Source organism: Dromiciops gliroides, chromosome 4, assembly GCF_019393635.1.
Source record: "Dromiciops gliroides isolate mDroGli1 chromosome 4, mDroGli1.pri, whole genome shotgun sequence".
Taxonomy (NCBI): Eukaryota; Metazoa; Chordata; class Mammalia; order Microbiotheria; family Microbiotheriidae; genus Dromiciops; species Dromiciops gliroides.
This window is the reverse complement of record NC_057864.1, coordinates 363,822,987-363,850,924: the sequence shown is the minus strand read 5'-3', so window position 1 is coordinate 363,850,924 and position 27,938 is coordinate 363,822,987.

Below are 27,938 nucleotides of genomic sequence, written 5' to 3'. Positions count from 1 at the left end.
TCCACAAGTGTTCTTTTTATCAGTTCTTTCTATAGGGGTGCACAGTAAGCTTCCTTATTAGTTTGCTGGGGATTGTCTTGGATCATTGCACTGCTGAGAGTAGTTGTCATTCACAATTGCTCATTGAACAATACTGCTGTCACTATGCACAATGTCCTCCCAGCTCTGCTCACTTCACTATATATCAATGTTCATTAATCTTTCCAGGTTTTTTCGGGGATCATCCTGTTTGTCATTTCCTGTAGCACAAGACCATTCCACTACAATCATATAACAGCTTTTTCCATCATTCCTCAATTGATGGACATCCCCTTGATTCTCAATTCTTAGCCTCCACCAAGAGTTGCTATAAATATTTTTGTACAATTTTTCCCCTTTCTCTTTTTCATGATTATTATTGTTAACTGTTTCCCTTCTATCCTATTCCCTTCCCCATTATATTTATTCTATATCCATCTTCTTTCATCCTATCACTCTTCAAAAGTGATTTGCTTCTGTCTGTCCCCTCCCCCACTCTGCCCTTCCTTCTCTTGCCCCTCTCTCTTTATCTCCTTCCCCTCCTATTTTCCTGCAGGGTTATAGAGATTACTCCACCCAATTGAGTGTGTACATTATTCCCTCCTTGAGCCAATTCTAATGAGATCGAGGTCTTTGAGCCAATTCTTATGAGAGTTAGGCTCATTTACTGCCCAAATTAAACAGATTACTACACCCAGTTGGGTGTGTGTGTTAGTCCTCCTTGAGGCAGCTCTGATGAATTTAAGGTCTTTGAGCCTTTTCTGATGAGTGTAAAATTCATTTACTGCCCTGTTCCTCTCCCATCTCTTCCCAACTCCATAAGCCTTTTCCTGTTACTTTCATGTAGGATTTCGCTTCTGCCCTTCCCCCTCCCCCAGGAAATTCCCTCCCCCCTCAATTTAACCCTAAAGATGCCATCATCAGGGGGCAGTGGATAGAGCACTGCCCTGAGTCAGGAGGACCTGAGTTCAAATCCGACCCCAGACACTTGACACCCACCAGCTGTGTGACCTTGGCAAATCACTTAACCCCAATTGCCTCACCAAAAAAACAAAAAACAAAAGAACAAAAAAAAAACCAAACAAGATGTCATCACCTAGCTAAGTGACACAGTTGACAAAGCATCACCCCTGGACCCAAGGGATCCCAGCCAAAACCCGCCTCAGACCACAAGATAGTCGCCCACTGTACAACCCCAGGTATGTCCCCCAACTCCAATTTTTATGGTTCTCTAGGGTCTTGTATTTGAAAGTCAAATTTGCCAATCAGTTCAGGTCTTTTCATCACAAATATCTGAAAGTCTTCTTTTCATTAAAGTCCCTTTTTTTCCACTGAAAGATAATGCTGAGTTGTGCTGGGTAGGTGATTCTTGGTTGTAATCCCAATCCCTTTGCCCTATAGAATATCATATTCCATTCCATCCAGTCCTTTAAGGTAGAAGCTGCTAGATCTTGTGCTATCCTGACTGGGGCTCCACTGTACTTGAATTCTTTCTTTTTGGCAGCTTGCAATATTTTCTCCTTGACCTGAGAGCTCTGAATTTGGCTATAATATTCCTTGGAGTTTTCCTATGGAGATCTCTTTCTGGAGGTAATCGGTGAATTCTTTCAATTTCTATTTTAGTTTCTTCTTCTAGAATTTCAGGGCAGTTTTCCCTGAGAATATCTTGGAAGATGGTGTCTAAGCACTTTCCTTGATCATGGTTTTGAGGTAGACCAATAATTTTCAAATTATCTCTCCTGGACCTATTTCCAGGTCAGCAGCTTTTCCCAGAAGATATTTTACATTGCCCTCTATTTTTTATTCATTTGGATTTGCCTTTATTGTGTCTTGGTTTCTCATAAAGTCACTGGCTTCCATTTTTCAATCCTCATTCTTAGGCAACTATTTTCATCAGAGAACTTTTGTACCTCCTTTTCCATTTGGCCAATTTGACTTTTCAAGCTGTTGACTTTTTTCTCATGTCTTTCCGGCATCACCCTCATTTCTCTTTCCATTTTTCCTCTACCCCTCTAACTTTTATCTTCAAAGTCCTTTTTGAGCACCTCTATGGCCTGAGACCAATTCTTATTTTTCTTGGAAGCTTTAGATATAGGGCCCTGATATTGACATCTTCCTCTGAGGATGCCCCTTGGTCTTCCTTGTTTACTGAAGAAACTTTCTATGGTCCTCACCTTCTCTATCAGCTCATCTTTCCTATCTTTTACTAGACTTTTAGGTCCTTAAAGGCTGCAGTATCCCAAGCTTAAGAAGTCCCAGGTGGTATGATTTAAGGAGAATCAGGTTCTTCCCTCACCCGGCCTGTTTCCTGGTCCTTAGATGACCCCAGACCAACTTGCTAATCAACCAGCTTTGTGTGTTGTGGTTATTAGCTCTGATGAGCCTGGGCCACTGCTACTTGAGCCTACCTCCTGTTCTCAGCAGGGGTGTAAAATCCAAGTTCTGCCTTAGCACCTGCATAGACCCCCTGTAGCCTCCCCACTGCCCAGGGCTTAGCCCACTCACCAGACTGCGAGTTTAGCTCCAGACAATACTGGCACTTCAGCTGATTCAGAGGCTCTGGGGGTCTCTTTCTCTAGTGAGGCCTTCCTGGGACTGGATCTGTGTCAGGGTGGACTGTGGGGTTGGGCTTGACTCCCTTATCAGCACAGCAGCTACCTCCTTCTGACCTTCCAAGCCATTCTTCGTTAGATGATATCAGCACATTTTTCTGTGAGTTTTGTTGCTCTGGGCATTTTTCCTATGGCATTATTTCGATGTTTTTTTGGAGTGATCGTGTCATGAGTTCATGATCCACTCTTAAATTTAACTGTAACTTCTCTATGGATTCTGGTTTCATTTAAAGCAAGAATTCTAATGTTAATACAGTCCAGTTATTTTTGTCATTAACATACTTAATCACTTGATAAGGATTCACTTTTAGGATACTAAAAGATAAATTCATCTTTGTTGACATCTAAAAATAGTGATTCTTAGCCCTCACTACTTCCCTTTCCACAATTCTGCCACCATTACAGCAAGGAAGTCACATTGCACTAGTGAACATTTTGTATTTTACCTTGTTTAATACATTGAATTTATAATAAATATCATTAATTAGGCTAGAAATTTGGGGTGGTACAGTAGAGATATCAATGGATTTGTATTTGTAAGACTTTGATTTAAATTCCAGGTCTGTTTGTTCTCTAGGACCTTTGGCAAATAACATGTCTCAGCTTCAGTTTTATCATTGTAAGATGAGGGGATGGGATTAAGTTAGTAATTATATCCCCAATCCCTTCTACTCCAGATATTATGATCCTACAGTCCTAAAATCAGGAATCTGAAGATCTGAGTTCTATCTCTACTGCTAAATGGCTGTACAATACTGAACACATTATTTCACTGAGCCTCATTTCTCCCATCTGTAAAAGAAAGCTGATGAAATGGATTATAAGATAACTTCCATTCATGTGATTCTATGCTCATATAAGGACTTTCCAATGACCTCTAAAGTTTTGGTAGTTATCTTTTCTCAAAATGTCCATTTCTGCTAAAAAAAAATGTTTAAATATGTCCTTGGTTAATATATTTACATATTGGAAGATAGTACATAGTGCCATACCTTGTACATAATAGTCAATATGTGCTTAGTGAATGAAATATCACTGAAATCCCATGACAAAGGCATACAGACAATAAATTAAATGTAAAGAACAAGAAAGTAAGTTTGATAAGATGATAGAGTGTATGTGGGAAAGTAATGTTCAATAAGTTTAGATTGTAAAGTAATGAAATATGTAAAGATATGAAAATTGAACCCTATTTGATCCTAAGGGAAACAAGGAGCCACAAGAATACAACTGATTGGATTTGTGGGTCTGAAATGAAAAGGGGTTGAAAATGACTCAGAGATGGCAAGTTTTAGAGGCTTGTAAAAATGCTATTACTTTGACAAAAACAGGAAGTTTGGAAGGAAACTATAGATAAGGGTAGTGGGCAGGGAATGAGTGGTGAGAAAAAATAATTAGTTCTGCTTTAGATACATTGACTACAAATGCCTACTGGACATATAGTTTGAAATGTCCACTAAGCATGAGCATGAGAATTCAAGAGAGGGAAAAATTGGATATATAGGTCGGCAAGTTGTCTGCATATGTAATTAAAGGCATAGAAGCTGATGAAGTCACTAAGAGAGTCTATAAAGAGATCAAAGAAGAGGGAACAAAGACGGAGCTTTGAAATATATTATGATAGGGTCAACTTGGGCTTGGTTTAAAAAGCAACCCGCAGTTAGGAAGAAATGATTTGAATAATGTAGCAAAAGAGACCAGAAGTATAAGAGAGGTAGAAAGGGAACCAAGAGGTAACACTCACAAATCCTAGAGAGCTGAGAATATTGAAACGGAGTAAGATCGTCAACAATCAATCAATAACCATTTTTTCCCATATAATTATTTTATTATTTTCCAGTTACATTTAGAGTAATTTTCAACATTTGTTTTTATAAGATTTCTAGTTTCAATTTTTTTCTCCATCCCTCCCCTCCCTCACCCCTCCCCAACACAGCAGTATCTGATATAGGTTATATATGCATGATCTCATTAAATATATTTCTGCATTAGTCATGCTGTGAAGGAAGAATCAGAGCAAAAAGGAAAATCCTCAAAAAAAGAAAAACAACAACAAAAACAATAGAAATAGTATGGTTTGATCTGCATCTAAATTCAACAGTTCTTTTTTTTTTTTTTTTGTGGATTTGGAGAGCATTTTCCCATCGTGAGTCCTTTAGAACTTAGACCCACTGCATTGCTGAGAAGAATCAAGTCCATCACAGTTGATCAACATACAATGTTGTTGATACTGTCTGTGTACAATGTTCTCCTGTTTGCTCATCTCACTCATCATCAGTGCATGCAAGTCCTTCCAGGAATAACCATTCATTAATGACCTACTACATGCTGGGCACTGTGCAAAACAAAGAAATGTCAAAGAAAAGCAAAAGACAGTTCCTACCTTCAAAGACCTCACAATATATGTGGCAGGGGGAACACCAAGCAAACAAATATGTACACGCAAACTATATACAAGATAAATAGGAAATAATTAACAGAGGGAGGTACTGTCAAACTATGTCAACTGCAGCAGAGACATCAAAAGTGATGAAGACTGAGAAAAAATGAGAATTGGCAATTAAGTGATCATTGGTAACCTTGGAGATAATATTTTTCAGTTGACTGATTCATATTGGAAGCCATATTTGAAAAGACCAAGAAGTGATAGAGGGGAAAGGAAGTAGTGGTAGAGAGTATAAGTACCCTTTTCAAGGAGATTGGATAGAAAAGGAAGAGAAATATCATATAATATTGTTAAAGAGACTATATGGGTCAACTCGGACTTGTTTAAAGGCAACCAGGCAGATAAGAAGAGACTGAAAAATTAGAGAGTAGTAATTGAGGCAATAGTTTCAAAGAAACTCAGGGGTAATATTTATAAGGAATTGGCTTTGGTAAGTATGAGGATTACTTCATCAGAGACTGGAGTTAAAGAAGAGATAATTGGTAATGATGCCAAAATTGTTTTGAAATATAGCTAAGACAGAGTTCCTATCAAATGGCTTTCCATTTCTCTGTAAAATGAGGTTAGTTCCTCAGCTCAAGAGGTGTGTGGTGTGTGGAAATAAGTAGAGAAAAAAAGCTCTTTTCTCACTGTGAGAACTACAATAGATTTTAAAAGTATTCTACTTCAAAAATAGAGAATGATTGAATATACACTTTTTTTTGGCAACGGCATAGTAACATAGTGTTATCTCTTTTTTTTAAACTATGGTGATCCCTGAATCATATGGGAAGTTATAGCCAGCTAGAATGGGAGGAATGTAACTTGTAAGTACATTCTTTTCCTTTTCATGGATTATCTTAGAGCTTTCTGCTATAAAATGCAAAACAGTGTCTTTGAGAAGAAATATTTGCAAAAGGATTGTTGTCCTGCACCCAACATAATGCTGAGTACAAAGCAAAAGAGATGAATCCATAATCACTAGTAGTTCCTTTGAGGAGCAGCAGGATTCATTATCTAAACACATATGTCTAAATAGGGCCAAAGACTCAAACAATCCTGTGATCATTTCCATATGTTTTAAATAGCAAAAAGAAAAAAAAAGGCTTGATTAGTTACAATATAACTTTTTATGAAGTAACATTGTAAGTTCTAGTAAGAACAGTGCTAACAATATTTATTAGAATTAAGATTTTACAGAGAACTTTGTAATGCTCTCTACTTAAGTGTTAGTTATACACACAGCAAATAATAGCTCTCATTTAGATGGTGCTTTACAAGTTTGCAAAGTACTGTCCTTATGACAACCTTGTGAGGCAGGGAGTAGAATGTTTTCATCTCTCTTTTGGATAGGAATATCAGAACTAGATTTGCTGCCCTACAATGATTATCATTACATTAGCTATGTGAGCATAATATGGTAAGAGTATGTGACTTGCCCATATTCTCATAATTAATAGATGGTAGAATCAAAACCAAAACCTAGGTCATCTAACTCTAAATGCAATGTTCAGTCCACTATGCCAAGCTGTAACAAATGCAGATAAATATCTAAACAGCATCTGTTCCACAAACCAAGAAGGCGAAATATATGCCAGAATTGCACTTTGTAACATCTATCAAAAACTCATCCCAAGTTTTAGAGATTATAAAAGTGATATATTATATTGGCAAGGATTTATGCGATTTGTCAAAATGGATGTTTATAGCAGGTGACTAAATTAAATAAATCTGTCTTTAAACATGAACCTGTATAAAAAAAAAACTTACAAAATACTCATTAGATATTTAAATTTATACACCAAGACAATACATTAGATGAAATACTTTAAATGATTGGGCACTACTAAAATGTTAATGCCCATTTGAGCATTAATAATCTAATGACAACCTTCCCTCCATTTAGAATGATTATATTTCACCTTTTTATTAACCCAATATCCTTTAATGTTAGTGCCTTTCCTTTAATATTATCTCTGATTTATCCTGTATATATCTTGTTCACAATTGTTTGCATGTTGTCTCTGCAATTAGACTCTGAGCTCCTTGAAAACAGGAGCAGTTTTTGCCTTTCTTTATAACCCTTGTGCTTGGCACATGGCCTAACACATAGTACACACTTAATAAAGACTTGTTGACTTGACACCACCCCCCAAAAAATATATATATATTATTTAACTATTCCTGGGACTCCTTTCCCAGAGTTAATTTAATTTCACAACAGCTAGGTGGCACTGTGGATAGGGTGCTAGATCTAAAGTCAATAAGACCTTGAGGTCTAAATGGTATCAGACATCTACTAGCTGTCTGACAGTGGGCAAGCCACAACTTCTGTCTTCCTGAGGTTTCCCCGTCTATAAAATAGGGGTAATAATAACACCTATTCCCAGATTTGTTGTGAGCATAAAATGAGATATTTATGAAAGGCTTTGCAAACTTTAAAATACTATATAAAACAAACATTGCTATTATCATAGATTGAGATATGTGAAAGATGTCAGGCTAACAAGACTAAAGACTAAAGCCCTATTCATACTGACATGTTCTTTCTCTATCCATTCTATTATTAATATAGTTATTATATATTATTATTATATCTATTCATATCCAAGAAGTCAGCCCAATTATAAGTGTGTAGGAGAAGATGGAATTATACAAGATTTAGAAGTTAAAAAGTAAGTAAAATACCTTACCCATTTAGAGCCCCGGGCCACTGTCTCTCTTAGTGATTAGTATGAAAGTTACAGCTCATAGACTGACTGATGCTTGCCTGCCACCTTTGGCCCTTAATCAACTCAGAATATATCAACTTTGACTGTATTCATAAGCACTGCGAGTATTTTTACTGAATTGATTGTTTAATTACTGGAATATCACAATCTCAAAATTGTAACCCAAAGGGCAGGGGGGGAAATGCATGAAAGTGTAATTACTCTAGCAAATTGTCAATAATGATTTGCTTTCAAGGAAGGCAATGAAATCAATATAAAGGATATGAATGACTGGGGAATAAAAAAAAGGTGGGTCAATCACAAGATCTCTTAAGTGTACAACCTGAGTCGAATACTATGATTAAGAAACGACCCAGAATAAGTGATTGTTACTTTATGAAAGTCTTAGTTTTTATTTCTTGTGACGACAAAAGAAAGATGAAGAGAGACGTCCTGTGGAGAGTTTCTTATTCAATTTCCCCAAAATAAACATTGCTTTTTGTCTTTGGGTAAAAAATATAAAATGTTGGTTTTATTCAACATAAATGGAGTTGTGAAGAATTAGTGTTTATTGTTGGCATACAAAAAGGAATTACTGAGGCTCAACAAATTTCTGGGATTGGATTTCAAATTACCAGAAAAGTTAAAACATTGATGGTTAGGGCAGCTAGGTGGTGCAGTGGATAGAGCACCGGCCCTGGAGTCAGGAGGACCTGAGTTCAAATATGGCCTCAGACACTTAACACTTACTAGCTGTGTGACCTTGGGCAAGTCATTTAACCCTTATTGCCCAAACAAAAAACAAACCACAAACAAACAAAAAAACAATGATGGTTTAATTGATTACAATAAGCAGTAGAAGTAATAATAAAAATAACAATAATAGCTCTGTTCCAAAGAAAGCAAGGTTTTTCATGGGAAAGAAAAAATTTCCTACTCATAGGTTCTTCAGGTTAGTAAAAACCCAGTCTACATATAGTATATAGTATCTGAAATGATGTCAAGCTCTCTAGAAGCACAATAGTAAGGCTTGCCTAGACCGCAGTTCTATTATTTATATGCCAATAACATTAAAAGAATCAGAGGCTTCCAAAGTGTCGATGGAATTTGTAGAGAGACATGGGCAAGAAGCACACAGAATGAAAGGGCATGAAGGAAATTGATCTTGACCAGTGAGGAAGGTGAAATCACAAGTTCATCTGATTGGGGATAGGAACTAGACCTATGATTTAATGGGTACAAGGAACTTGCAGATGAGGATAACTCCTTTTGACTGATGTAGGTCAGCACCCTCTCTGCAACTTAAGAGAGAGGTTACCTAGGACAGTAAGAGGTCTGATGACTTGCACGGGATCAGGCAGATACTATGTTTCAGAGCTAGATTTGAATCTAAGTAGTCTTAACTTCTAGCCACTTTCTATGAACCATGCCACATTTTCTTGAAGCTTAATTACTGACCAACTCATGTCTAAATGGTCAAATTAGTTGTTTATTTAGACAAGTCATGGTTCTGACTTTTATTTTAACATGCATGGAATCAAAAAGAACTAAGAAAGAGTTCCCTATGATTTTTTTTAATTTGGAAAACAGAAAAGAACATAAATTGAGATGTGGAATATTTTCTGTTTTTACTATTTCAGCTTTATTATCAGTGGTACTCAGTATTACTGAAAGCTTTTAAAGTTACAGGAAAAAAGTGTCCCTTGGCTTTGGGAAAGATGGATTGGTTATAGTTCACGGCATGCTGATCCACTGAATTTACATTACATCCAGGACAGAATGCTTTGAAGTTTTTTATTGTTTCTTTGACTGACTAGAGCCTCTGCATGTGGGCAATTTTACATAAATTTAAATATGTACCTCACAGTGAAGAGTGTGATTTTCTCTTCAAGGTTATAAAAAAGAGAAATAGAAATTATTTTGCTTTACATCTGTCCTAGAACTCATAGCTTTTTCTCTGCCTGTGCAAGAGATTGCAATATCCTATCCACAAAGAAAGAAAGGAACCAGATCTTATACTATACTACAGAATAGTAATCACCAAAATAACTTGGTACTGGGTAAGAAATACAGAGGTTGATGAATGGAACATATTAGATCCACAACATTCAGAAGCAAATTAGCCCAGTAGCCTAGTGTTTGATAAAGAACGAAAATTTCAACTACTGGGGCAAGAAGTCACTATTTTAAAAAATAGTTTGGAAAAATCTGAAATCATTGTGGTCAAAAATCACATTGAAGGGGGCAGCTAGGTGATTTTTGATAGCTTGGATTTAATCCTCTGAAAATGGTCCCTATCCTTTGCCTCTTATTCTTGTAAGAGCCAGATTTTATAAGAAATGAGTTATCAAAAGTAACTTGTTACTGACCCTGGATTCAGGAGGATATGAGTTCAAATTAGGCCTCAGACACTTGATACTTACTAGCTGTGTGACCCTGGGCAAGTCACTTAACCCTCATTACCCTGTAAAAAAAAATCACATTGAAAAATTCTAAATCACTAATAATTGAGAAATGTAAATTTAAAAGAATTTTGTGTTTCCATCTGAGAGTCCTTGGAATGATAAAGTAGACAAATAGGGAAAACATCATGCTGGGGTGGCTGGGAGAAAATAGGTACATATAGTTGGGGGAATTGTGAGCTAGTGCAGCCACTCTGGAAGACTGTTTGGAACTATGACCAAAAATCCTCTTATTCTTTCACCCAATCATATTTCTACTAGACTTATACCCCAAAGAGATCAAAGAAAGAGGAAAAGGATCCATATGTACAGAAATATTTATAGCGGCACTGTTTGTTGGGACAAAGAATTGGAAACTGATGGGATTCCTATAAACAAAAGAGTACTTGAACAAATTATGGTATATGAATAGGATGAAATATTATTGTGCTGTAAGAAGTGATAAAGGGGATGGTTTCAAAGAAAACTGGGAACACTTGTGGGAAGTAATGTAGAGTAAAGTAAACAGAACCAAAGAAATAATGTATATAATAACAACAATGTTGAAGAGAATTGACTTTGAAACACAGGAATTCTGATCATCACAATGATTAACCATGATTCCAGAGCAAACTGATGAAAAAAAACAAGCTACCTACCTCCTGATAGAGACAATTAACTTGTAGTGCACATTGAGACACATTTCTTTTTTACACAGGCAGTAAGAAAATTTGTTTCATTTGACTAAGCCTGGCTGTAATGGGGGATTTTTCCTCATTTTTTTTCAAATGGGGAGGGGTGTGTGTGTGTGAGAGAGAGAAATGGTATTGTTATTTCCATTTTGCAGATGAGGACACTGAGGAAAACAGGGGTTAAGTGACTTGCCCAAGGCCATATGTCCAGGGCTGGTGCTTTGTCCACTGTGCCACCTAACTAACCCATGATGACATCATTAAAATAGGGTTGAGGTGTAGGAGGAATAGACTGGAGAGAAGGGGAGAGATGATCTGGGGAGAGGTAGTTCACATGAAGGAAACAAGAAAAAAGCTTATGGAGGGGAGGAGAAGAGGGGGACGGAGTTGGGGAGTGAGTGAACCTTAATATCATCAGAATTGGCTCAAAAAGGACTAACATGCATACTCAAGTAGGTATAGTAATATATTTTTGCCCTGAGGGAGGGGAGGGAGGATAAGGGGGGGGTAGGGGGGAGAGGGGAAGGAGAGAAGGGCATATTGGGGGAGAGAGCAGTAAAAAGCAAAACACTTTCAAGGAAGATAGGAAGATGAGATGTTCTGCATTATTGCACAAATATGACATATTGAATTGCTTGATCTCATAGGGAGGTTGAGGAGGGAGGGGAGGAAGAAAAATTTAAAACACAGAATTAGCTCAGGGACCTTGATCTCATCGGAGTGGGCTCATATAGGGAATAGCATTCATACCCAATTGAGAGGAGTAATCTATTTAACCCTGCAGGAAAGTAGCAGGGGAGGAGGAAAAGGAAGGGAAGGGTGAAAAAAGGGAGTGCAGAGCGGGGGAGAGGATAGTCCAGAAGTAAAACACTGTTTGAGGAGGAATAGGTTAAAAAGAAGATAGAGTAATGTCATGGAAGGGAGTGGGATGGAGAGAAATAGTTATGAGGATTGATTATAAAGGCAAAAAGTATGGTACCTACTCGGTTGGCTTTTATGGAAGAAAATTCTCTGTCAAGCTTAAGGTACTATAAACAGATATTGTTTATACAGATACTATCTTGTACTATGAACAAGTACTATCAGAAAAACCTGGAAAGACCTACATGAACTGAAGCAGAGTGAAATATACTGTATACAAAAAACAGCAATAGTGCGGGATTATCTACTGGGAAGCATGTGGTTGTTTTCAGCAAGATAATTATCTAATGTCTTCTTGACTCCAGGTCTGATACTCTATCCACTACATTACTTAGTTGCCCCTATCTATGTGTGTATTATCACATATATATATACCTACTCATATATCTCATATATACCTGCTCTCTCCAAATTTATGTAAACTCCTAGAAAGCAAGGATGCTTTCTTTTTTCCATAGGTATTATGCAGACAGGGGGTTGAATGAAAAATGACAGTTATGTCTAAGAGACAGATATTACACAGGACAAATAAGTCTCTAATGTGTTTCATATAAACCAAACGGAGTACTAAAGGGGAAAATAATGTTGAAAATAGTACCACAGGGAGAGTTATTCCTTTTAAATATCATAAAAAAACATTTACTTCAAGGACAGCTAGGTGGCACAGTGGATAAAGCACCTCCCCTGGATCCAGGAGGACCTGAGTTCAAATCCAGCCTTAAACACTTGACACTTACCACTGTGTGACCCTGGGCAAGGTCACTTATAACCCTCATTTGACCTGCAAAAAAACAAGAGTAACAACAAACAAACAAACAAAAAAACATTTCTTTGTGAGGAAACTACTACCTTCAGAGCTAGACATCTCAGGGTCAAATTCCAGCTTTGTTACTTGCTACTTTGTGAATTTGTAAAGTCACTTTATTTCCATGGGCCTCCACTTGTTCATATATAAAATGGAGGAGAGACTTCTCTAGAGACTTCTGGTTTGATTCTGTGATTTATGACTTGCTTAAAGTCACACAGCCTTTTTAGTGGCAGACATAAAATGACAAAATTCCCTTAGGCCTATATTAAGGCTCTTTCCAGTCCAGTCTAGCTTACTTTCTCTCTTAGTCTTCTCCTTAAAAAGTATTTTTCTTTGCATATTTGAAGGGTTTCTAGCAGTACAAAGTAAAATATATTAATTAAAAACTAGAAAAAAGTCATTGCCTTTAAAATGGTTCAAATTCATAGATTCTCATTGTTGTGTTACTGAGATTGCATGTAAGTGAAGAAAATCAAGACCTTTTATAGAACCCTTCTTCCAATTCCTAATTTTTGTAAAACTAAGCAAGGCTATAATCCCAAGTTTTTTTACTTAAACTTTATTTCCCTACATGTTTCCAAAGCTTCAGTGTCCACAGGACCTTAGCAACAAAATACATGCTTATAGGCCTAAGAATGCATCCCTACATTGATATCTTCTTCTGCCAGATGATCCTGTCCTTTTGGTGCAGAGAGCCTACAGATTACTCCTGCTAGCTTCCAGATAATACAGACTGACAGTATACATTCTTCTGCATTGTAAAGAAATGCCCATTAGTATATATTAAATATAACTCATTCACTACAAAAGCAAACTACATTTGTCCCCTAGCTTAACCTAACTTCTCAGGGCATACACACAGGGCTTTTCAACTCTGTTCATTCCCATTTTCTTACTGTTCAATTTTGTTTCTGAAGAAAGTGAGGTGAATAAGGCCTGAACAGATTTGTACCATTTAAGAAAACAACTAGGGAATGTCAATCAGGATTAAGCATGTAGCAAGAGGCTTCAAAGAAAGTACTTCAAAATGGCATAATTCTTTGTATCTGTCTCTTTCTCTCTGTCTCCCTCTGTCTTTCTTCCTTCATTTTCTCCCTCTATCTCATCTTTCTTTTTCTTCCTTTCCTCCTTTATTTCCCTCCTTCCTTTCTTTATTCTCCAAAAATGGCAGGTAAAGGTTAGGAATAAAGGTTGGGATGAAAATCAGGGCCTGTACAACAGAATCCTTACATGCATCCCTCCTTCCCCAACTCCAAAGTAGGGTCAAATTCCTAACCTCATAGAATCTCCTGGAGACTCCTTTCTGGTGGCACAACTCTTAACAACAGAGAGTTATTTGTATCATTCCTTGTAAAAGGATTTGTGGGTCAATTGATAGAACTATGTGGAGTATAGGGAAGACATTCACATAGTTTCGGGTTCAAGATGCCCTGTGTCCCATCACAATAAGAGATTTTTCCCTTTGGAAACTTGCTGCCAAGTTCAAAACCACCATCCTTCCCATACTTAAATAACTAACACATTTTCACCTGCCCTTTAATTTGCCAGTAGAGAAAACACCTTTGTGTTCATATAACAAAGAAAAGGTCATCAGCTCTGGAAGACCTGGAACATAATGAAGCAACAGCTGAGAAAATCAACCAAGAAAATGTTTTTAATCTGTCCAAGACTTAGAAATAATATGTCATCTCAGATAATTAGGATGAACTAGGCAAAAAATTAATATTTTCAGTCCAATGATACCATAATAACTCTATAATATTCCAGGGTTTCCTTGTAACACTCCAGAAGGGATGTTTGCTTTAGGTGTAATGTAGGCCATCCCCTCTAATTTAAGGAGTTTGATCTACTATCCCAGTGCCTTGGAAGCCCGGAATCCCAGCAGGTTACAGAAACAGGAAAGAGCAGTTTATTTCATACTTCAGGCTTCCTTTGGATTCTAATACAAATGAATTGATGGGTATCTCAAAAGAGTGCTCATTGCTTCCTAAGATCACCACCCAGTCCCGCCCATACACACACACACACACACACACACACACACACACATTCTAAAAAGCATGAAAGATAGCATCATCAGCTACAGAATAGAAATTAGATTAAAGTATATCTACTGGAGGGATAAAGTGGAAACTGCCAAATTTTAGTGTCAGAAGAGCCACCTGGCCTGCCGTTTCTGTAATCTTTGAGAGTAACCAATGGGCCCACTGAAGAGTTAGGGGGTATTATGTGAAGACTTCCTCTAGGAGAATGGGCAGAGGAAAACAATCTGTTCAAATAGCCTTGAAGGTGACTGAAGCAGGCACAATGGAGCACTGAGAGCTTGGTCAGACACTGAAGATACCCAGATCCCAGACATCTCCAGACATCTTGACTTTTGTCTTGCCATTAGACTTCAATGATTCTGGAAGAGAGAGTGAGACTTTATGCAACTATGACTCACTTAAATCCAATTCACACTCAAGTCAAGATATCACCCTGTTGTCACTGATCCTTGAAAATGAAGGAAAAACAACAATAATCTCTCTCTAGTCACTTAACCTCTCTGGGCCTCAGTTTCCTCAACCATCAGTTTAAGGAATCAGACTAATTGACCTTTCTGTCTCTAAATCTATGATGCTATCATCAAATGAAATACCAGAAGACTCTTCGTATAATTCTAGTACCTAAATCATGGTCTTGCAGCATAAACCCTAGATGCCATTAATTGTGAATATCTGGTATATAGACTGATGATGACTTTAACAACTGGCTGACACTTGATTACAAATTTCTATTGCCATTACCCAAGAACCGGGTAGGTGAGAGAGAGAGATGGACACAAACTTGAGAACAGTTTCCACTCATTCCTGTACCTCTTTCACACTGTTGTCATCTAAAAAGTGGGTAAGAGCATTAGAATAGAAATCAGGGGATCTGGACCCCATAGCCATTTTTTGAGGTTTGCTATCCATCTGGGCCTTGTTTTCCTCATCTTTAAAATGGTTAGGCTAAACTAGATGATCACTTAAAGTCTCTAACACTTCCTAATATCATGAACTGATGATGCTATGACTAAATGGTCTTTAAGGTACATTCTAGCCCTTGAGTGAGATGAGCAGAACCAGAAGAACATTGTACACAGTATCATCACATTGTGTGTTGATCTACTGTGATGGACTAGATTCTTCTCACCAATGCAATGGTACAGAAGAGTTCCAGGGGACTCATGATGGAAGAGGATCTCCAAATCCAGGAAAAAAAGAGAACTGTGGTATATAGATGCTGAATGAACCATACTACTTCTTTGTGTTTTTGGTGCTGATGTTTTTTCTATTTTGAGGTTTGTCGTCATTGCTCTGATTTTTTTTCTTATAACATGACTGAGGCAGAAATAATGTTATTATGTATGTATGTATATGTGTGTGTATGTGTGTGTGTGTATAAATATAAATATATATATGTGTATATATATATATATATATATATATATATATAAACCTATATCAGATTACCTGCTGTCTAGGGGAAGGGGGAGGGAGGGGAGGGAGGGAGAAAAATCTGAAAGTGGAGAGCTTGTATAAACAAAAGTTAAGAACTATCTTTACATGTAATAGGAAAAAAATAAAATACTTTATTAATTTTTTTTAAAAAAAGGTATATTCTAGCCCTAATTTATATGACTCTAATCAATGGCTATGTATTTGTAGCCTTTTAATTCTGATAGTTACACTACAGGAAGCTAAAACAGCTTATCTATTGACAACATACAACTTAATGAATCACAGGTATAAATACAAAGTCCAGCTGTGGAGATAACTATTACTCAGTATGGAGAAGAAATGTCATACACACAACCTTGGGATTGATTGTGTCCCACAACTATCCCAAGTACTTCCTGAACCAGATTTAAAAATTGGGAAATATTTAAGAAAATAAACAAAGATGTAATTGAAACATAGATAATGTTACATGTCATTTTCCAAGTCACATGCAGCTCACAGGTATGGGGTAAATGGTGGCTTTTATCTATGGCTTACTGTTTCCTATTTGAGTTTGATACCATTGTTGTAGAGTGTACACATTGGCCCCACTGTTTCAGGGTCAGATTGGCTACATATTCATTCAGGGTTCTGGGACACATTAAAGGGCTTGCAAGTGTCTTCTCTCTCTGCCATTGCCCTATCCCCCATGACTTTGTTCTCTCCATTTGTAGAGGTCTGTACCTATTGGCCATGTTCCATTTAACCAATTAACATTAACTGGCTTTATAAATTGATACTTATTTCACTGATATTGCAAGGGCAAATTTATAAACCTTTTCCTGAACACTTCAAGGGCATGATTCCCAATTTGTAACCTTAGTCTTGGTGGTAGGAGTGGGGGAAAATTTGGTTAAAAAGATAGCTCAGTTTCTATATAGCATTAGTCCTACCTAATGCATGTCCAGATGTTGGATGAGTCTGTATTTTAGCTATTGCTGGGCTAGGTCGCCAAAGTCACTCCCAAAAGTTGTTCCTTTCTCTCAAGAGCATTGGTGCTGCTCTGGCTGTAAAACCCAAATTCTGGAACACTAAGAATCTGAGAGATACTCTACTATCTTCATACTTAGAGGTAATGATATTGTACTTACTGCAAAAATAAACTCTAGAATGATAGGATACCAAGGAGTGATCTTCAACTCATCTTTTGAACTCACAAAGTTGTAGGCCCCTTCCATTTATCAAAATTCCCCAAGAAATAGTAGCTGAAGATAATAGGACTTTTTAATATGTATGCAGATAAATAAAGATCCTCTTCTTCAGTACATAGTTTGCCAAACAGAATTAATTCCAGAATGATTTTGAGTACCCCACAAGTCTTTCCAAAGTACTTTGATGTTATGACTAAATGATCACTAAGGTGTCTTCCAGCCCTAATATTCTATGACTCTAAGAAATTAATTATTGCTTCATCTATTAATTCCGATAGTTTCACTATAGGAAGCAAGAAGAGTTTATCTATTGACAATATGCAAGTTTAGGAATCACAGGTGTAGATACAAAATCTACCTGTGGAATTCATGACAACTGTCCTAGGATCAAGGTTCCCAGAATGTTCGTGGAATGAAACATCATACCAAGTACTCTGCACATAAACCAAACATCCACTACAGTTATGTCTTCCTAGATCCCTGAGTCCCCAAGAAATTACTCAGTATGGAGAAGAAATGTCATACACACAACCCCAAGAAATCAGAGAGTCTTAGACTTGGAAAAAAACTCAGAAGCTGACTTGGGAACAAAGTTTCCCATTCATCTCCTGTACCGCTCACACTGTTGTCATATAAATGTTGTCATTTATTCCAAATTGTACTTGACCTCCTTAAATCCTTCTTTCTTAGTCTAATCCTACTCTTCTCTAAATCCCAAATGAATAATAAGTTTTGTCTTCTCCTAATTGTTTTTTCAATCTTCTAACAGAAAGGTTTTCTTTTCATTGTGCTGTAATGGAGGCAACTCTTCTGCCATATGTGATACACATTTCTTCTGGCTCTATTCACCTAACTTTGCTGTAAAACTATTGTATCCCACTATAAATCTATCTGCACCAAGCAGTATGAACAGGTTGAGAATTGCAAGAGAAAAAAATAACTGTCCTAGATATGAATGGATTTACAGTCCAGTAGATAAATGAAAATGAGAGATGATGGTAACTGTTGTATCTGCTTTCAGACGCAAGTGTTGTATTGGTTCAGATTTCTTAACTTTTTATTTGGTTGGTATCTCAATTCATTTTAGTTATGATAAGGTCAGGTTCCATGTTAGTTGGGATTAATGGAAAATTATTGTAGGGTGAAAAAAGCAAAACTTTAAGTCAATGCACAAGATCATTCCAGAGGAATAAATGCATTTTAATATTTCAATTCAACAAACATTTATCTTTGTGCTAGGCACTGGGAATACAAAAATGGCAGAGATCTGTCATAAAACAGCATATATTTTGCTAGGGAAATAAGATATGCATACAGTGACTATAATACAAGGTAGGATATGGAAGAGGGCAAAGGATAAACTACTCTAGTAAAAACTTGAGGAGAGAAAGAACATTTTCAGTTGGGGGTAGGATTGGAAAAAGGCTTTAAGGAGAGGTAAAATCTCTTCAGAAAGGTTCTTAAAGCAGAGAGGAATAGTAGATAGATTCATTTAAGGCATGAGGAACAGCTAATAATTCATCGAATGAAGGATACAGTGTGTTGAGAATGGGCAACGCTGGTAGTCCCATTTGACGAGAACAAAAAGTTCATAGAGGGAAATACTATAAAATCATGCTGGACAGGTAGGATAGACCAAAAAGCAGACAGTCTTAATACTAGTCTAGAGGGTATTTACTTTATCTTGAGGCAAAAAGGAGTCATTGAAGCTGTATAGTCAAAGAATTGGCATAGTCCAATCTGTATGTTAAAAAGGATATTTTCTCAGACGTGTAAAGAATAGATTCAAAAAGGCAAAAAATGGAGACAGAGATAGCTAGAAGACTATTACAAAAGAGTACCTGAGAGAACATGAAGGGCTGAACTAGAGTAGTATCAGTATGAGTAAAGAGAAAGGGAATGATTAGAGAGAGGTTTTGGAGAAAGAATGAACAACTATCATGATAAGGGAGAAAGAGAAAAAGAGATGGACAGAGACAGAAGACAGACCCAAATGTGACTTTGGGGTTTCAAGCTCAGATCTAAGTAGAAAGAGCATTAGAAACAGTTACTGTATATTTTCTCAAACTCATTATACAACTTGGTTTTTTTTTTACATAGTTTGCCAAGGATACATGGATCCCAGAAATATGAAATGCCAGCACAAAGAGTTTGCTCCACATAGTACAGGATCAAGTCATAGGTGAATGTTACCTGTCCAGGTAATGTTGACATCTGAAGAGCGTTTTGCATTCTGAATTAAAGTACCTAGTCTGCTTTCACTTCTAAGTCTCAATATTACAGTAACTAATTTGAACAAGACACTGTTTACCCTTCAATTCCTTGTACTTTGTCCCACAAGATATTCCTCACTGATAATCCCTAACCTTAGACAGTCCCAACTATCAGCCTTCTGAGTTTTTGATTCCAATCATTCAACACTGCTGGAAAAAACATCATGAAGACCTGCTGATTAACATCTATTTCAGATTCATGCTATCTAAACTCAACTGGATCTTCACCACATCAAAGTAATCATTTTATTCATTTCTGTTTGACTCATTACCACACTCCTTACAACAGCTGTTTTAAACCTTATCCAATCTCCACAATCCTCTAGTTCCAGTACTACCTCTTTTCTCTCAGCAGGGGCATCTCCCTTCTGCTTTATTGAGATTGAAGCCATCTGTCATGAGCTTTCATCTTCCACCCTCCACACATCAAAACCTCTCTCTGTCCTCATCCATCCTCTCCTCTTTGCTCCAGGTCACAGGATGAGGTGGCTTACATCCTTGCCAAGACTAAGTCCTGTACATATACCTTTGACACAATCATTCTTGTTTCATCAATCAGTCCTGTCTCTTTCCTTTTCATCTTTAAATCTCTCTCTGTGCCTTCTCTTTCTCCCTCTGTCTCTGTCTGTCTTTCTCTCTCCTTCTCCCTCTTTCATTCTGTCTGTTTCTTCCTCTCTCCTTCTTCCTCCTCCTCCTCCTTCCATATAGTTTACCAACAAATATGTTTCATCTGTCATCCCCTCTAACCACTACCCTAACATCATACTATTGCTTTCCTCCCCTTTATGTTATTTTAATTATAGAATATAAAATATGTGTATTCCTGACTCAACGATCTCACCAACCAGTCTCATAACAATCTACCCATCCCACTACTCTACTGAAATAGTTCTTTAATGGTCGTTCATGATAACAATGCCAATTCCAATACCGCTTCCCAGTCCCTCATACTCATGCAACTTTTTATTGCAGTTGACTCTATTAATCATGCCACCCTTTCAGGATACTTTTCTTTTGTTTGGTTTCTGTAGCACTGCTTCCTCCTGTTTCTCTTCCTACTTGCCTGATAACTCTTCTCTTCATCTTTATCCTCTACACATGCTCTATACATCAGTGCTCCCCCTTCTATCTCTACACTGAAGATTTCATTGACTCTCATGGCCTCAATTGACATCTCAATGGATAAAAGGATGGATGTCTCTGATACTTCGTCATGCCTTGGAGGTAAGTTCTCCTAGATTAAAACATGACAGTATGAGGTCTGAAAATACAAATACTTACCAAAAAATTACAAAAACTTTTAGCCAATTAAGACAAAGAACCTTAGTTAAAATCTGAGGAGGAGAGGCAGCTAGATGGCACAGTGGATAAAGCACCGGCCCTGGATTCAGGAGTACCTGAGTTCAAATCCGGCCTCAGACACTTGACTCTTGCTAGCTGTGTGACTCTGGGCAAGTCACTTAAGCCTCATTGCCCCAAAAAAAAAATCTGAGGAGAGAGAGAACATTTTCAATGAGTGATAGGAAGATTGAGGAAGGCTTTAGGCAAGAGGTTATATCCTAGTCTAAGAAAGATTCTGAAAGCAGAGTGGAAGAGTAAATGCATTTCAAGCAAGGTGAAAGCCCATACTAATGCATGGAAAAACAAGAGACAGCAAAGACTAGTACAAAAGTTTGATGTTAGAATCTATGTCTGTGACTGAGGATCAACCTAAATAAATTCTGAGAGGCTCATAACCAGCTCATTTGCTAAATGATTCATATTTTGGCCACACCAATATTCAAAGCCATGACTTAATTTATAGAAAAGTTACTTCTGAATTTTTATAGGAAGTAGCAATGTTCCAGGAACATAGAGATCCTTAAAAATTGAAGTATAAGGACAGATGTCTGAGTGAGCATGGGCTTTCTAGACTATATTCTCTTCCCACAATGCTTTGGAGCCCAGCTAGATTCCCTAATAGGTAGATGTTTTTCTACAGCACAGCCCAGAACACATACTGGAAAGGAGATATCTCTTCCTGACCAAAGGAGGTGTTGGAAAAGAGAGCTCAGAAGGAGAAAGTAAAAGAAAAAAAGATTATGATCTTATCGACCTATTGACATAATGATGTATTTCCACCAGGACTAGTGTGAATAAGAATACAGGCATTAGTGAATAGGAATGTGATTTCATTTTAATGTTTGAGAAAGTTCCTCTACCAATAGAGGTCTTCTGGTTCTCTGAAGCTTACAGTATTAAAAGAATTGCCTGGAGGCATAAGTTTCTTACCCAGGGTCAGACATCCAGTATATGTGAAAGGTAGGACTTGAACTTAGCTCTTCCTTATCCTGAGGTTGACTCTTTTCAATAAACCCTCTGATTCAAGGTAATCCCACTATGGGCTATGAAATGTGATGTATTTATTATATTGTTGTTATTATTATCATCATTATTTTCTCTCAAGAATCTTTTTTCCTCAACTTTAGTTTACTATAGTATGTGCCAGCAAAAACCATTCCTGATGAAAGCAGCAGTCGGCTTTTCCCCTTGATTGGTTTTCCATCCAGAGAAGTCTGCTTCCTGCATCATTGCTTCACAGTTCTGCTATTAAGATTCCCAGCACACACTAAAAGCTGCAGCAAGGTATTCAACCATCTCCCATGAGTGACTGAACTATTCCCTCTCACCCTGTGTTTGTTATGACAGGAAAAATTATTTGGGAACCAGTACAAGTGGCTAACTGAAAACCCCTGAACCTCAGGCAGCCATAAGAAATCGGACAAGACACAGCCTTAGGGAGTGTGGTGCTGATGCGTGGAGGCATATTGTCCAGTTGTACGTGAAATGCCTTTGTCACTCTCTCATGGTGAAAAGGAGGCTACAGAGAAGACAAGAATTAAACTCTTTAGAGAGAAGGAGAAAAATAGTTTCTTGGGAAAATCTACTTAGCTGTTCTGTTCAAGTAAATGTCTTTGCTGTGAATTAATAGCCAAAACCGGTAAAAAAAAAAAAAAAAAAAGAACTCAGTGAGAGGCCTCATGGGCCATGTTGTTGAGTGAATGCTGCCCCAAAACACATCAAAAACCTTGAGTAATTTTGAAGGTGTCCATGTTTGAGGGGAGCTTTAAATTACATTTTCAGGAGACTCAAATTAAAATAAAATAGCAAGGCTGGGATTTTTTAATCAAGACTGGAGACTTTTTCTTATAGAAATACTAAAATTCATTGAAAATTTTAGCTCTTCTTTTTCCCTAGTTGTGTTTGGACAGTAGGGTTTTCTGGTGTGAATTTTCTAAACAAGACCCATTTGTCTTAAGATATGGAGCTGCCAAAGATACACTATAGTTTCATTCACATTCTATTGTTTTTTGTTTAAGTTACATATGTGATACAGAAGAGAATACTGGCTTTGGAATCCAAAGACCTGGGTTCAAATCTCACTTTTGAAGGCTAATAACCAATTTAGGGCAAGTCATTACCCTCAGGGATAGATCTATAGAAATAATCCTATCATTATAAATACCCATTTTAATCACCATAGGGATTCAGTTATTGGAGAACTGGTGTTCTATGTTAGGGCTTGATATTCATCAAGGGCTGTGAATGGGGAGTGAGGAAAAAGGTGAGAAACCCTGAAGGATGTGACAGAGTACATTGAAAAGATTTTGCACTAGAGAGAATTTTACATTGCATTTACATTTCAAGAGAAATGTAAGGTACTCTGCTGGCTACAGTTTATAGGGGTAAAGATGATTCATTAAGTTACGTTATAAACTGCTTAAAATAGTGGTACCTGCCCCTATCTCTAATAAAATAAAAGTTAATGTGGATTTTTGACTACCAGTTTATCAAACCCTTATTGTGAGCAGGATGTAATGAGGAATTTTAGAACCTTGTCAGTAAAAGAAGGAGGCAACTAAGAATAAGATGAAACATCTGTTTGTGAGGATGTCCACATCCTTGACATGTTATGAAGCAAGGGTCACCTCACCTCAATCTCAATGTTGCAGGGGCATGATAAATGATCAATAGTCAATGACAGATGTCCATCTACACGTTCCCTATAATTATTGGACCCTAGTGAACTAGGAAGTACAAACTCTCTTCCAGGGCTAATATAAGTGACTCAAAATAGGAAACTAAGGATTTTTTCAGGGGGCCATTCTGTCCAAAACATGAAGAAAACCTTTTAGTCCTGGCTGGGACTTACCACTGTAATAAAAAAGTTGGGAGAGGAAGGGGATTCATGCACAAAAACATAGAAGACTGATGTGCAGATTCTGATTGGCTTTGTTCTTTTAAAATGCAGATACCCAGATTGATCGGAAGTCTTGGGGAGCAGGGAGGGGAAAAAGGAGGGAGAAAAATTTTGGAAGTCAAAATCTTATAAAAAACGAATGTCGGGGCAGCTAGGTGGCGCAGTGTGATAGAGCACGGCCCTGGAGTCAGGAGTACCTGAGTTCAAATCCGGCCTCAGACACTTAACACTTACTAGCTGTGTGACCCTGGGGCAAGTCACTTAACCCCAATTGCCTCACTAAAAAAAAAAAAAAAACACGAATGTCGAAAACTATCTTTTCATGGAACTGGAAAGAAATAAAATACATTTTTAAAAAATAAAATAAAAATGTACATAGCCAATATTCCAGTATTGAGTGTTTGCAAGATCTCAATGGACAGCTGTATGGTGTAAAGATATCCTTGTCCAGTTTGTCAATTATAAGCCTTAACGAGAGGAAGAAAAGTGTTTCTTGTTTGGTATTATTTTTGGAAAGCCTGTCCCAGAGTGAGAGTCACAGGAAATGTGCCTACTAGCATGACCAAAGGCATTTATTAATACTGTTATTATACTATGTGGCAAGCACTGTAAAGTGCTAAGTACTGGGGATACAAAGAAAGGCATAAAAATGAGCCCCGCCCTTCTGGAAAAAGATAGATTAATGTAAATTACAAATGATGGTTTTTCATAGGTACATACCAGTGAGGAAAGGACATGGAGGACATCTCAATTAACATGGAGTTATACACTTGATGAAAAAATTAGAAATAAAGTTAGTGGACAGAAAGAGAAGCCAAAGACAGGCAAAATTAGTCCTAGAACTTCTGAACTATGGGCCTCTTAGACCTAATGAGAGTTCTATTCAGGCAATTCATTTGACCACAAAAAGAACTCAGGGCAAGCTTACTGAAAGATATTACAATGATGAAGACTGCTTCTGAAAAGGAAAAAGGAATTTGGAATTAGATATCAAAGTTGCCTGGAACAAAAACAGAACCAAGAAAGCACAGCCAAGGGTAGCTAAGTGGTGCAGTGGATAAAGCACCAGCCATGGATTCAGGAGGACCTGAGTTCAAGTTTGGCCTCAGACACTTGACTCTTATTAGCTGTGCAACCCTAGGCAAAAACAAAAAACAACCCTGAAATGGACCCTTAAACTCACTGAGATCCTTTCCCCAACCCCCATTTAAAAAAGAGGAAAGGGAGAAAGGGAGAAAGGGAGAAAGAGAGGGAGAGAGGGAGAGAGAAAGAGAGAGAGAGAGAGAGAGAGAGAGAGAGAGAGAGAGAGAGAGAAATAACAGCCAAACCAGTTTAAAATATATTTTGCAACTATGTTGGATGTAAGTAGAAAGGAATATAGAATTGGTATGCCAGAAGTAGAATTACAAGAGATTGACAATAAGAGATGTTAAGGCTAAAATTCTAGCTAGTCTGTCTAAAATATCTAATGAGTGGTCACCAATAAATTATAAGCTTTAGCAAGAGTTAGGCTTTTAAGCATTTATTAAGGAGAATAAGAATTTGGTAAAGAGAGAGAGAAAGGCTTACATTCATCTAATCTATTAAAGGGAGAGCACATTCTCTAGCTCCACTCTCCGCCAGCATCCACAGGAAAAAGCTCCCCAGTTCAGAGCCGCAGTCTCCTCCTTCTTCCTCCCACAAGCAAACGTCACTTCCTGCCATACACAAAGAAAAGATGCATGTCTTGCCCTCAAAGACCTTCACCGCAATGGGCAGAGCTCTTCTACAGTAATTCTCCACAGGTGGCATCATTCCAATCATTACAGAGACAAAGACAGAATTACCAACTTCATAAAATTTCCCTCTTTTCTTCTCAACTATGCTCATAGGATAATCATAGATCAGTAACAGTTAAGGAATTGAAAACTAGAGTATCCTTGGTGTGATTTCAAGTAAATTTCCCAGTTATATCATCCTTATTTATGGGGTACTCCTGCCCCATATTCCCCTCCTTCTATGGAAGGACTAAACCTTCAGTAGACTGAGTAAGAAGAGACTATCCACGTTTGGGTTGTATGAAACGTGAGCTTGATGTTCCAAGAGAAGCTATGGTATCAGGAAAAAAGGTAGAAACAATGTCATTGTTAATCCCAGATGTGACTTTTATTTCCATAGCAGCCAGAAGGTACAGTGAATCAGAGAGTAAGGCCTGTAGTCAAGAAGACCAGAGTTCAAATCCCATCATAGACACTAACTGTGTGACCTTGAGAAAGTTAATATCTGTCTGCCTTGCTTTCCTTATCTGTAAAATAAGGGTTATACAGTTGCTTACCTCGCAGGGCTGATGTGAGGATTAAATGAGATGCTTGTTACATGTTCACCACATTACCTACCTTCCTAATGCTAGCTATTATTAGTATTATAGAGTCAGAACTAATCAGGGCCAATTCCAATTGCTCCAAGTCCTAGAAGATTACGAAAAGTCTTGGTAGAATACTGCAGACAGCAAGCTCAGTACACAAACACCCTGATGATCTATTCCTTCTCTGGAGAAGTCCACAAAACATAACAAAGGAGTAGCCAAAGGATTGAGTACAGCTCTGAACCTCCACCTCAGACATCAATCTGGGGAAGTTTGACATGAGTGATTCTCTATGCTTGAGGGACTGGAAGGATTATCTCAGTTAAAAATTCTACATGAGGCCCAAAAGGAAGGAAGGCCTGGTGAACCAGGGATGATTTGTCCAGACAATATGAAAGAGCTGAAGAGGAATTCAGTATATTCTGGTGTTCTGCAGCACCTTTTAATTTTTTTTAATTTATGGGATAATGCAAGCATTTCCATAACAGAATACAATAAAAAAGATGATTGCTCATGAAAACTGCAAATCTACTATGCACAACTTGCTATTCCTTTCAATTATATGAGAAAATTATCATGTAATTTTCTTTTTTCTTCTTCTTTTCTTCTTGTCTTAGAGATGCTACTATTAGACACAATGTGTGTATGTATATAGCTATGTTATTCTACACATACTTCTAAATTATATATATATATATATATATGTATATATATATTTGTATATAAAGTATTCTATACATACTTCTTTTATCAGTTCTTTCTCCAGATGCAGATGCATCTTTTTCCAATGTCCTTTATAGGTAATTAGGGTATTTATAATAGACAAAGTAATGTATTCACTCAATGTCATTATTAAACATTATTGCTTATTTATAATAGCTCTCTTTGTACTACCAAAAAATTGGAAATTGCAGGATGCAGACCAGTTTTCAACTCCACTAACAGTACATAAGTGTCCTTGTTTGTCCATATCCCCTCCAGTATTTGTCACTTTTCTGTCACGTTAGCAAATTAGATAGGTGTGAGTTGCTAACTCAGATTATTTAATTAGCATTTTTCTAATCAATAGAGTGCTTCTTCTTATAACTATAAATAAGTTTTGATTTTTTTTCCTCAAAAAAACTACCTGCTCAAGGAAGAATTCAGAAAAAACCTGGAAAGACTGAAGTGGGCTGATGCTGAATTAAGTGAACAGAAACAGGAGAACATTGTCACAGTAACAACAACACTGTGTGAAAATCAATTGTTGAAAGACTTAGCTCTTCTCAGCTATACAATGATTTAAAACAATTCCAAAAGACTCATGATGGAAAACCCTATCCACATCCAAAGAAGAACAGTGGAATATAAATGCAGATTGAAACATACTATTTTCACTTTTTTGTTGTTGTTTTTTTGGGGGGGGGGGCTTTCCCTTTTGTTCTGTTTCTTCTTTCACAACATGACTAATGTGGAAATATGTTTACATGCTTGCATATGCAAACATATATCAGATTGCTTGCTGTCTTGGGGGGGAGGGAAGGAGAAAAATTGAAACTGAAAATCTTATAAAAATGAATGTTAAAACTATCTTTACAATGTAAGTGGAAAAAATAAAATATAATTTAAAAACCACGTTGTTGTTGCTGTATGCAATGTTCTTTTGGTTCTGCTTATTTCACTCTTCATTATTTCATGCAAATCTTTCTGTGTTTTTCTAAAATCACTGAGCTCATCATTTCTTAAAACACAGTAATATTTCATCAAAATCATGTACCAAAACTTGTTTAGCCATACCCCAG